General features: G+C 44.1%; 1 long non-coding RNA gene across 1 annotated transcript; it reads right to left on the bottom strand.

The window, feature by feature from the left end:
* Nucleotides 1–8,546: 8,546 nt before the first annotated feature.
* LOC115031491 lies at nt 8,547–11,244 on the bottom strand. The gene is made up of 3 exons (XR_003837116.1): nt 10,943–11,244; nt 10,829–10,846; nt 8,547–9,263 (listed from the first exon to the last, which is right to left on the bottom strand). It is a non-coding gene; the product is annotated as an uncharacterized LOC115031491 (long non-coding RNA).
* Between the last annotated feature and the right edge of the window lie 1,611 nt (nt 11,245–12,855).

The raw sequence follows: 12,855 nt of genomic DNA on the forward strand, positions 1-12,855 counted from the left end.
CAGGACAGCCAGGGCTATACAAAGAAACCCTGTCTCGAAAAAAAAAAAAAAAAAAAAAAAAAAAAAAAAAGAGAGACTCTGTCTCAACATAAATAAATAAATAAATAAATAAATAAATAAATAGCAATTGATACTTGGTAATATGTATTGTTTGGTTATGTACCCCGGGACAAGGGACTGAGGTGCAAATTTTATATTTCAAAGCAGACCTGGCCTCTAGGTTCTCTCAGCATCCCTCAGTCCCTACCTGGCATACCCTTGCTGCAACCCTGAACTTTCCAGCCCAGAGGCTGGGCTGCCCTTCCCCCAGAGGCTCTTCCCTATATAAACCAGTGTTTTGGTCTTCCTCATCTCTCCTCCTGCCTTCTCTATGTTCACACCCTTTCTCTTTTTCTCCCCCTGCTCCCCACTATGGTGACTTCCTTGGCCTCAGTCCTTGGGGCCAGTGAACTCTCACCTGAGAGCAGCTTCCTAATAAACCTGCCTATGTGTACTCTAATCAGGCTTGAATTGGCTCATTTCATGGACAGCAGAGAAGTAATGTATCACGTAGGTCTTAGTTAGGCTTCTCCTGCTGTGAAGAGACACCATGACCAAGGCAACTCTTATAAGGACAACATTTAATTGGGGTTGGTTTACAGGTTCAGCGGTTCAGTACATTATCATCAAGGCAGGAGGTGAGAGACCTCTTCAGCTGAAGGCCGCTAGAAGACTGGCTTCCAGGCAGCTAGAATGAGGGTGTTAAAGCCCAAACCCACGGTGACACACCTATTCTAACAAGGCACTCCTAATAGTGCCACTCCGTGGGCCAAGCATATACAAACCCATTATATACATACATAAAGTATTAAATATATTAAATTGATCAGAGCATATATTGCTAACTTTACAACTTTCTCAAAAATACTGTATTTTTACTGCCAGTACTTTATTTTCTTTTTAAAGTTTTTGAGATTTTATTTATTTTTATTTTACATGTAGAAATGTTTTGCTGGCATTTACATCTGTTCAGTGCCTGAGGAGGCCAAAAGAGGGCAACAGACCCCCAACAACTGGAACTAGAGACACCGGTGGTTGTGAGCTGCCACATGGGTACTGGGAACCAAACCCAGGTCCACTGGAAGAGTAGCCAGGTTCTTAACTGCTGTACTGGCTAGTTTTGTGTCAACTTGACACAAGCTGGAGTTATTACAGAATAAGCTTCAGTTGGGGAAATGCCTCCATGAGAGATCCAGCTGTGGGGCATTTTCTCAATTAGTGATCAAAGGGGAGAGGCCCCTTGTGGGTGGGACCATTTCTGGGCTGGTAGTCTTGGGTCCTATAAGAGAGCAGGCTGAGCAAGCCAGGGGAAGCAAGCTAGTAAAGAACATCCTTCCATGGCCTCTGCATCAGCTCCTGCTTTCTGACCTGCTTGAGTTCCAGTCCTGACTTCCTTTGGTGATGAACAGCAGTGTGGAAGTGTAAGCCGAATAAACCCTTTCCTCCCCAACTTGCTTCTTGGTCATGATGTTTGTCCAGGAATAGAAACCCTGACTAAGACAACTGCTAAAGCTGTTTCTCCAGCCCTATAACACTAGTACTTTAAAAACTAAAGCCCAGAGTGTAACAGGGCCCCAGACCTTATCACAAATGACTCCATGATGAAAGTATCATTCAGGCTGTAAAACTCAGCATGTAGACAGTACACTGGCCAAAACTAAAACAAGGACTTAATCCGTCAAAGTCCATACAAGTTTGGGAAAGTCTCTAAATGTATTTCTGCTTCTGTCTAACTTCTTGTTAACTATGTCAACCCAAAACATGGTTTTTGTGCTTAAAAGCTTACCCTGAGAAAGGCTCAGTGCTACATTGGGATCCTGAACACCCAGTGTAGTGGCTGGACAGCTAATAAAGATTCTCTGTGGTCTTAAATCCATGTCTTTGCAGCCTTCTCTGGTGAATCCCACAACAGAGAGCGTGATGGTGGCACATGCTTGCAATCCTTGCACTTGGGAAACTGAGGAAGGAGAATTACCACAAATTTGAGGGCAGCCTAGGCTACATAGTTCCAGTATAGCATCAGCTAAGAACGGGATTCTCTTTTACAAATTAAAAACAAAACAAAACAAAAAAACAACTACCAACCACCACCAAAAAGAACTCGTAACTTTTGCCAGGGAAAATAGTGGTGAATACCTGTGACTCCAGAGATTGAGACAGGAGGCTTAGGAGCTTAAGATCATCCTCCAAGGCTGGATAGATGGCTCAGAGGTTAAGAGCACCAATTACTCCTTCAGAAGTCCTAAGTTCAATTCCCAGCATCCATGTGGTGGCTCACAACCATCCATAATGGGGTCTGATGTTCTCTTCTGGTGTGTCTAAAGACAGCTACAGTTACTCGTATAAATAAAATAAAATATTTTAAAAAACTAATCCTCAATTATAAGTGAATTTGATGCCAGTAGGAATTATATAAGACTCTGTCTTAAAAAATTACTAAAATTATCAAGGCACATTGACAAAGTATACAACTTTGGGTGGAAGAATGTTACGTGTATAATACTATAAGAAATATTAAATACTAGTCTTTTCTGTCAAACAGGTTTTTTAAAGATTTTATTTATTTTTATTTCTGTAAGTACACCATTGCTCTCTTTAGACACACCAGAAGAGGGCATCGGATCCCATTACTGATGATTGTGAGCCACCATGTGGTTGCTGGGAATTGAACCCAGGACCTCTGGAAGAGCAGCTAGTGCTCTTAACTGCTAAACCATCTCTCAAGCCCCTAAAACTTTTGTTTAGGACAAAATGTTCCAGTCTTTTTATCTCCTCCATCTTGTAAAAAAAAAAAAAAAAAAAGAACCTTTATGCAAATGTATTAATCCCCTCCACACACTCACATACCTAGGCCCAGTTGCATTCTTGGGATGTAAGTGAATTAAGTTGCTGATTCCTTACCAATTTCCTTCATTTCCTTAGCACCTGTAAAAGAAAAAATTAAGATTTATGTGTATGAATGTTGTCTTAGTCAGGGTTTCTATTCCTGCACAAACATTATGACCAAGAAGCAAGTTGGAGAGAAAAGGGTTTATTCAGCTTACAATTCCATACTGCTGTTTATCACTAAGGAAGTCAGGACTGGAACTCAAAACAGGTCAGGAAGCAGGAGCTGATGCAGAGGCCATGGAGGGATGTTCCTTACTGGCTTGCTTCCCCTGGCTTGCTCAGCCTGCTNGGAAAGGGTTTATTGGGCTTACACTTCCATACTGCTGTTCATCACCAAGGAAGTCAGGACTGGAACTCAAGCAGGTCAGAAAGCAGGAGCTGATGCAGAAGCCATGGAGGGATGTTCTTTACAGGCTTTGCTTCCCCTGGCTTGCTCAGACTGCTCGCTTATAGAACCAAGACTACCAGCCCAGAGATGGTCCCACCCACAAGGGGCCTTTCCCCCTTGATCACTAATTGAGAAAATGCCTTACAGTGGATCTCATGGAGGCATTTCCTCAACTGAAGCCCCTTTCTCTGTGATAATTCTAGCTGTGTCAAGTTGACACAAAACTAGCCAGTACAAATGTTTTGCCTGCTTATATACACGTATACCATGAGTATGCCCAGTACAACAGAGGTCAGAAGAGGGCATCAGATCCCCTAGTGCTGGGACTTGAACCCAGGTCCTGTGTAAGAGCAACAAGTGCTCTCAACTTCTCAAGCTGTGAGTCAACTCTATAGCCCTACCTGTGCACCTTAAAAAACCCCAGATAATGGGGGAAAGTCACAATCACCACCTGTGTTAGAGTAAGAACTGAGTAAACTTTCTATCCCTGTATGCTTGCTTGCTGTTCTGCCTCTGTGTGCCCTACAGTCAGAAGAAAAGTTTTGCTCTCATTGGAGTGCTGGTCTTTTTTCAACCCTGAACTCATTCCTAACACTACCAATAAGTGTAAAAAGCGTAAGGCAGGAGCTACAGGTGATGGTCACATACCTGTGATCCCAGCACTTTGGAGGCTGAGGCAGGAGGATGATTTGCTATACAGACAGCCTGTAAAGCTTTCATTGAGAGTGTAGAATCCAAAATAAATTCAAGACCACCCAGCCCCTTCCCCCTCTGAAGGGACTTTCCAAACTATACTAGCAGGCCAAGTGCAGAGCCAGATAAGGAAGCTGGCCGACTAAACAATGCTGAGAAAAAAAACAAGGGCAGGCAGAGTGAGGCACTAGGCCAAAGGTAGTCACCCCATGCAAACCAACCAATGCCTGAAAGGGTCACTTGCTACACCAATTACGATAAGCCAGCTAGCTCTGTTGCCTAAATCTGCCCCTTACAAGGTATAAAAAGTGTGTTCTTTGTTCCTTTGGGGTCTCCTCTTGCCTGCGTGCTGAGGGGCCCCAACATATTTGGTCAATAAACCTCTTGCAGTTTGCAGTGATCTCTGTCTCAGGTCTTTGTGAGTGAGGGTCTTTCAGTGGACTCCAACAAAGGTAAATCTAAACTCAAAGGTAATCTGTGATTCAGTTTATCTCTGTTTGGTGATCACAAGTCTCTTCCGAACGGAAAACACTGTAGTCTGATTTCCCAAAGGAAATGCCTTTTGCTGTACCATTTTAGGGAAGTATATTCACAGGAAGCTCTGACCACTTTTGACCTCTAAGGCTCTAGATAAGGCCTACACTCCCAGTAACCCAGTAACCTCACTCAGCCTTTTAATATACCGAACTGTAAGATAGGGTTCTCTTTTCCATGTATAAGGAACTCAGAGAGTCCATGTGTCTCTCTGTGCATATCACTGTTCTTTCTTCGGAACTCCAAGCGTTAGCTTTTGATGTGGTGGCTTTCACAAATGACTGTGTGTCTGAGGCTTGGACTGCATAGATAGCCAGCCTGGGCAAAGAGTGAGATCCTGTCTGAAAAATCAACCCCAGGGGCTGGAATGATGCCTCAGCAATTAAGAGCATATGCTGTTCTTTCAGAGGACCAGAGTTCAGTTCCCAGCGCACAGTTGCTTTTTAACCCTAATTTACAGGGGATCTGACCTCTCTGGCCTACAGGGACACCTGCACTCAGGTGGATATGCCCCCCCCCACAAACACACATTAATATGATATTAAAACAACAGCCAAATGTAGTGGTGCACACTATTAAAAGGCACTTGTCTAGGGTTACAGAGTGGAATTCTGTCTCAAAAAAAAAAAAGTGTCTGTTGATGGTGCACACCTTTAATCCCAGCACTCTGGAGGTAGAGGCAGGCAATCCCCAAGTTTGAGGCTAGCCTGGTCTACAGAATGAGTTCCAGGACACCCAGGGCTACACAGAGAAACCCTGTCTAAAAACAAAACAGAACAGAAACAAACAAAAGACCTATTGGGTATGATGGTGTATATTTTTTTAATCCGAGCACTCAGGAAGCAGAGGAAAGCCAGCCTGATCTACAGAGTATGATCGAGTCTCAGAGAGGGGACAGGGGGAGCACTTGACAAAAGCAGGGAAGGTGTGTTTGGGCTCACAGTTTACTCACACCTTAATTAACTGGATCTAGAAATTTCCTGAGAGGTATGCCTGTAGTCACCTCCTAGGCTACTCTAGATCATGTCGTACTGAAAACCATAATTAACCTTCGGGGGCTAGAGAGATGACTCAGTAGAACCTGGGATAAATTACTAGTATCCATGTAGATTATAACCAGTTATAATTCCAGCTCCAGAGTTTCCAAGGCCCTCTTATGGCTTGCATGGCACCAGGCATGGATGTGGTACATAGGCACATGCAGGGCAAAACCCCTTGTCCTGGTTAGTTGTTTTTTTGTTTTGTTTTGTTTACTTGCCAAAAGCTTGAGTTATCTCAATATTTCAACCATATTTGAAAAATTGCCTCCAAAGGACAATAGGCAAGCCTGTGGGGTCTTTTATTTTTTGAGACAGGGTCTCTCTATTCTCTGTTCTGGGACTTATATGTAGACCAGAATGGCCTGGAACTCATACAGATCTGCCTGCTTTCCACTTGGAGATTAAAGATTTGGGCCATCACACCTGGCTACATTTTGTTGAAAAAATGATTGATGTGGGAGGGCCCAGCCCACTGTGGGCAGTGTCACCCCCTGGGCAGGTGGTTCTGAGGTATGTAAGAAAGCAGTCTGAGAAAGCCATAAGGAGCAAGTCTTCCTCTGTGGTCTCTGCTTCAGTTCCAGCCTCCAGGTTCCTGCTTGAATTCCTGCGCTGACTTTACTTCATGATGGACTACAAGGTGTACAATGAAACAAACTCTTTCCCCCAGGCTGCTTTTGGTCTTAGTGTCTGCCACAGCAATAGAAACCTAACTAAAACACATCCATACATATCAAGTAAAATGTTTTTTAATTAAGAATTAACCATCACATAATATAAAGAAAAAGGAAATGGTCAAAGCACATATTGTGATATTGTACAACTTTGGGCAGAAGCACCACCTTGGTAGCATTAATATTTCAAAAAGCTCAAAGCACACAAGCGGGTCTTGGGGCCTGACATCATCCCTAGTCCTGAAGTAGAGGCAAAAACACAGCTTTCAAAAAGAATTAGAAATACTTTATTCCGTACCCAAAATTCAGTGACCATGGCCCTAGAAGCATAGATTTAGGCACCCCAATTTCATGACTCCATGGAGTTTTGTAGAACAGAGCAAAAAGTTATAAAGTAAGGCGTTCTTCAGACACACTAGAGGAAGAGTTAAACGTTACAGTACAGTGATAATCTCAGCTCTGGCTTCAGGTATATGACAGCATTCACAGTACTTGGACTGGTGGAGAATAGAGTTTTATCAAGTGAATAGTTTTATAGTGTTGGTTGGTTTGGTTTGGTTTGGTTTGGTTTAAATCTGTTGTCAGGATGTTTGGGGATCTCTGCAAACACCAAGGCTGGCAGCCTAATGATCCACTTGAGGCCCAAAGGAAATCCAGTTCAACACAACTTAGCCTATGCTAGGTCAAACTTCTAGAGTTTACTTTAGCAGTTTACTTTAGCTGTATTTAAGCACAGCACAAATTTCCGGGGGAAGTTTTTTGATGATAATTAACTCGATCACTTATGTACAATAATGCTTAAGACATGTTGACATTGACACATTTTACAAAGTACTTATGGCCTCTTCCATAAAGACGGGATCTGTTAGCTCGGCATGGCGATGCACAACTTCAATCCCAGCACTTGGGAGGCAGAGGCAGGTAGATTCCTGAGTTTGAGGCCAGACTGGTCTACAGAGTAAGTTCCAGGACATCTGGGGCTACACCAAGAAAACAAACCAACCAAACAAACAAAACAAGATAAGTTTGACAGAGGTAGAGGTCTATTGACTCACAAACAGTGCTGGAGATACAGGTCTAAGAAGAAAGAATCTGGGATAAACACATATAAAAATCTGTGGCAGTCAAGAGTGTCCTGGCCCTATAGATAGCACAGAGGTCCCCTAGGCTTTTGTAATATACAAATGACATCTCCTATAAGGATGAGATTTATTGAGCAACAATGTTCAAGAAAAGGCCTATTGGCAGGCAAAAGGCCTATGGAGGAAGAGTCTGGGATAAACAAAGACAATAGTCTGGGTTCAAGTGTGTGCTGGGTCTACAGATAGCACAGATCACCAGATAGTTATATATCCATTCCCAGACGTCTGGGTGGAAAACAGGTCTACTTCTCTGTGAGCACAAGAACCTTGTGCCCTCTACAGGAATGTTAGTTCTGACTCAGAGGGAGGCAAGACAATGCTTAGGTTGGAACAGCCTAAGTTATGCCTCCCTACATCATTAAAATGTTAAGCCGGACAGTGATGGTGTATGCCTTTAATCCCAGCACTCAGGAGGTAGAGGCAGGTGGATCTCTGTGAGTTCCAGGTCAGCTTAGCCTACAAAGGGAGATCCAGGATAGCCAAGGCTACATAGAGAAATCCTATCTTAAAAAACAAAAATAAAATAAAAAATATAATAAATTAATCAATTAACTTATGTAGAAATGGTTCCTGAGAAATTACCATTCACACCTCCACCTGCTCACTGTAGGTTGAGAGGAATAAAGACTAAGGCTATCCCATTTCAACTGGGATACGGTTTTGCTAAATTTCCTAATATCGGTGTTTAGGTTAGTTGGCAAAGTTTTAACCATTCTTTCAATATCACTAATGTAGGAAGATCAAGGTTAGCATTTGTATTTCATAATGAGTCTGGACCTTCTTTCTCCTGAGTTGACAGTACTTTAAATAGGGATCAATAATTTTGCTTTTATTCCACTCTAGCTTTTATTAGGTGTACTGGCTAGTTTTGTGTCAACCTGACACAGCTGGAGTTATCACAGAGAAAGGAGCTTCAGTTGAGGAAATGCCTCCATGAGATCCAACTGTAAGGCATTTTCTCAATTAGTGATCCAGGGGGAAAGGCCCCTTGTGGGTGGAACCATCTCTGGGCTGGTAGTCTTGGTTCTATAAGAGAACAGGCTGAGCAAGCCAGGGGAAACAACCAGTAAAGAGCATTCCTCCATGGCCTCTGCATCAGCTCCTGCTTCCTGACCTGCTTGAGTTCCAGTCCTGACTTCCTTGGTGATGAACAACAGTATGGAAGTGTAAGCCAAATAAACCCTTTCCTTCCCAAAAAAGACTAAGGCTAGTTCTTAGATGCCTGGGGGGTGGAGAGCCTAAAAACACAGACACTATTCCCAGTGTCTGGTGTGGCAAAGTCCACAGTTGCTCAGCCTGGCCTGCCAGGGGCTTTGTTATGGGTTTTTATGGATAACAAAGCACCTTGTCTGGGCCACATCCTGATGTGGGCTCAAAGGACAACATTTTTGGGTCCTCCCATCCTTGCCTTCTAGGAGGACATTCTGCGCACCATGAGCCCAAACTGACTTTAGCTTACAAGTTCATAGCACAAAACCTCCTATCTCTGAGGCCAGCCAAGGCAGGCTTCAAGGAGGGAAGCCCTCTGGCTGCATACAGAGAGAAGCCCTCTGGTCTTCACAAGAAAGATGGGCACATCACATATCTGGGGGACCACGGGGTATGCAGTGGGATGAATGTCAGCTCCAAATTCAGATGGGCTATTTGGAATGTTTCAGTCCTGTATCAAAGGACACTTGACTCTAGCTTGAGGGTGAAGCAAACACAATTTTTAGCAGCTAAGTTGCCACAGTTTGCAAATACATTCCTGCAAGGTCAGTCTCCAGTTTAGAAACAATAGTGTTCATTGCTTCCTAACTTCCTTAAATCCAGTGATCTTCAGGAATGCCATCTGCTTACTTTCCAGAGCTTCATAGCATAGTGGAGGCTGGAAAATAAAACACAAAGTGAGCACACACACACAAAACCAAGAGTCTATTTATATCTCTTGAATGTTGAGGAGGAAAGCTACAGTGGTTCTGTGATTCTGCTTCTCAGGGTAGGAGAGGCTCTTTGTGTCCTCAAGTAATCCCCAGTGGTCAGGAGACCCAGGCTGGGACAGGGCTGATCAAGACTGTCACTAACCTATTATCTGTCTATTACTCAGGTGGCAGAAAGCAGCCAAGCCCAACATGACTTCAGTCTTCCTAATGGAAAGAACTTCTGGTCTCTTCTAGGAAGGCCAGAGGCTCTGGGTGAATCGTTTATGGAGGTTGACCTTGCCCTTCCTTACCCTAATGAAGCCTCCAGCATTCAGGGAAGTGCCTGGCAAGGTGGTTAGCACCACACAAGGCATGTTGAGAAGATGAGATGCCGTGTATTTGGAGGGCCAGCCAGGGAGAGATAGACCATGTGACATCAGGGCCTGACCAGAGAGATCCTAGGACAAGCCTACCCTGGGGTGATCTATGGCTTCCAAAAGATAAATCCATGTCCTGACCCGTCTCCTGTAGTTAGGGTCTTAGTTGGATAGATTTTTATAGGTGAGGATATACTCCAAGGACTGGTCAGGCAGAGAGAGGGCCATCTGAAGATGATGGCACACTAGTTTAAGCTGCCTCAAGCCAAGGACTGACTAGCTCTAGGTTTAGATTTCTAGCCATGAGAATGAGGAGACATTACATCCCTGATGAGCTGACCCCCACTTTGCAGTCATCTGTTACAACATCTCAAGGAACTCTTTATAAAGATAACACACCTCCCTTTGATTTTCTGTTTACAATTTCTACTCTGTTTATTCTCAGAGCAGACTTCAGCTCTCATAAAGAGAACACAAACACCATGGCACAAATTAAACTGCATGATTCAGGTAGGGAGGCCTGGGCTGCCTCATCTCCAGCTTTCTGGAACTGTATCGCCACCCTAACAAGACCTGAGCCCTCAGCAATGGGAGGGTCAGGAGCCACCATCATGAATTTCTAGGAAAAGACTACAGACATTGTACTCACAATGACTGGGAAACTAGGTGTAGTAATACTTAAGGTAAAGGAAAGAGAACCAGGAGCTCTTGGTCAGGCTCAGTGTTAAGGACTCAGTTCTCAGCATCCACATGGTGGCTCAGTAACTCCAGTGCTAAGGAATCCAGCCACTGCACAAACATACAAATAGTGGGGTGGGAGGGACCTCATGAATATACTTTTTGAATAAACCTTTTGTTGTTGTTGTTGTTGTTTTGTTTGTTTGTTTGTTTGTTTTTCGAGACAGGGTTTCTCTGTATAGCCCTGGCTGTCCTGGATCTCACTTTGTAGACCGGGCTGGCCTCGAACTCAGAAATTCGCCTGCCTCTGCCTCCCAAGTGCTGGGATTAAAGGCGTGCGCCACCATGCCCAGCTTAACCTTTTTTTTAAAAAATTAAGATCATTAGCTTCATAGCAAGTCTGAGGCTAACCTTGGCTATATGAGATTCTGACACCTCTCCGCCCCCCCCCCCAGAATTCCCAGCACACTACTTACAGAGCTGAATATTCTCTCCTGAAATCAGAAAAAAGGATAGACACAGTGAGTTTAGATTTACTGGAACAGTGGCTTCCTCTGTCTGTGTGCCACCACTGCCAGGCATTCACTCACCTCTTTTACAATAGCAAATGATTTTGAGAATCAAAATGATGACAGCGCCAATGATGATAATGAAAGCAGCTATGATAACCACAATACCCAGGGGCTTAGAGAAGCAGAAACATTGAGAGCCTGACTGTCCTGGAATGAGAGAGAAGACAGCTGAGGCAGAGCAGACTTCATTAGAGTAACAGACCACAGAAGTTCCTGCTTCATGTCTAGGCTCCCAGCCCTTTGGCTTCTGATAAGGTCCTTGGAAGGAGCAATGGGTGTGCCTCACCAGAATAGCAGCAGGTGGCTCTGCTGCCCACAGACTGCTGAGAACATTCAGGAGTCCTGGCCTTGCTCCTTGTGAAATCACAGCCTAGGGAGAGCCCAGGATGCAGATACATGGGGGAGGGAACAGGCTAGAGGGAACTGTGGACCCCAGGCTCTGTCAGCTGCAGCATGAATAGTTGAGGGTCAGTGAAGCCAATCTCTTCCACACACCACACAGCACTCAACCTAAAGGCTTTCTTAGTCTCAGATAAGACCGTATTATATTTTATGTGATTATTTATTGTTTTTGGTGGTCAGTATCTTTCTAAAACGTTTGCTTATAATTTATTTACTTTATTTTCAGTGTTAAATATCTCTTTGTATGCGTATAGGTGTTTTGTCTACCCCTTGTGTGCCTGCAGTCCCTGTGGAGGCCAGAAGAGGGCTCTAGATCCCTTAGACCAGGAATAACATAGGCATTACTTTTGGTTGTGAGCTGCCACGTGGGTGCTAGACGCCCTCTGCAACGGCAACAAATACTCTCAAATAATAAGTCATCTCTCCAGCTCCTACTTACATATTTTTTTAATACAAGATCTTGCTATGTAGCCCTAACTGGTCTAGGACTAGATATACAGCCCAGACTGGCCTTCAATTCACAGGTCCTCCTACCTCAATAGCCTACAAGATGGAGTTTCAGACCTGTCACACTTGGGTGTTTATTTTTACTTTATTTTTTTAATTAAATTCCATTTTTAATTATTCACTATTACATACTTTGTGTGTGTGTGTGTGCATGTGTGCTCTCGCACACACATATGCGTGCAGACGTCAGAGGAGGATGTTGGGGGTCCTTCCCTATCACTCTCTGCCTTATTCCCTTGAGACAGCACAGTCCCTCCCTGAACTTGCAGCCAGGCTGATAGCCAGTGAGCCCCAGAGAAGGAAGCACACTGCACAGAGTTCTGAGATCTGAACTCAGGGCCTCACGCTTGGGGAGCAAGCACTGTTATCCACTGAGTTCCCCAGCCCCATTTTTAAAAAAACAAACAGCTTCATTCAGTTCTCTCCATTCAACTTTGGTTTCTGGCTTCTCAGGATTGAAATCCACAGGGCAAGTGCTTTTATCAGCTCGCTGCTTGTAGGATTTTTTTTTTAAATGTGTATGAGTATTTTGCCTGTATGTTCATATGCACACCATTTGTGTGCCTAATACACAAAGAGGTCAGAAGACAGTGTTCAAAGCCATGAAACTGGACTAAGAGTTGGTGGCGAGACACAATGTAGGGGCTAGGATTGAACCCAGGTCCCTTGCAAGAGCAAAGGCTCTAAAATCCCAAAACCAACTCTCTAGCCCGGTTTCTGCTTGTAGTTTTTTTAAACGAAAACGTTCTTTGAGTTGGAGCCATGGCTCAGTTGGCAAAGTACTAGCCACACACATGAGCATCTGGGTTTGTATCCTGAGCACCCACACAGTGCACATCTGTAACCTCAACACTGGGATGGCAGGGCAGAGGCAGGCAGATCCCTGCAGCTCATTACCTAAACCTCTCGGCCAAACTGGTGAGCACCAGATTCAGTGAGAGACCCTGTTTTTAAAAAAAATGGCGACAAACCTCTTCCGGTCAGAACAGCACCAGGGTAGCTAGGGTGCAGGGTCGGCTGAC

The sequence above is a fragment of the Mus caroli genome, chromosome 7 (genome assembly GCF_900094665.2).
Source record: "Mus caroli chromosome 7, CAROLI_EIJ_v1.1, whole genome shotgun sequence".
In the NCBI taxonomy this organism is placed as follows: Eukaryota; Metazoa; Chordata; class Mammalia; order Rodentia; family Muridae; genus Mus; species Mus caroli.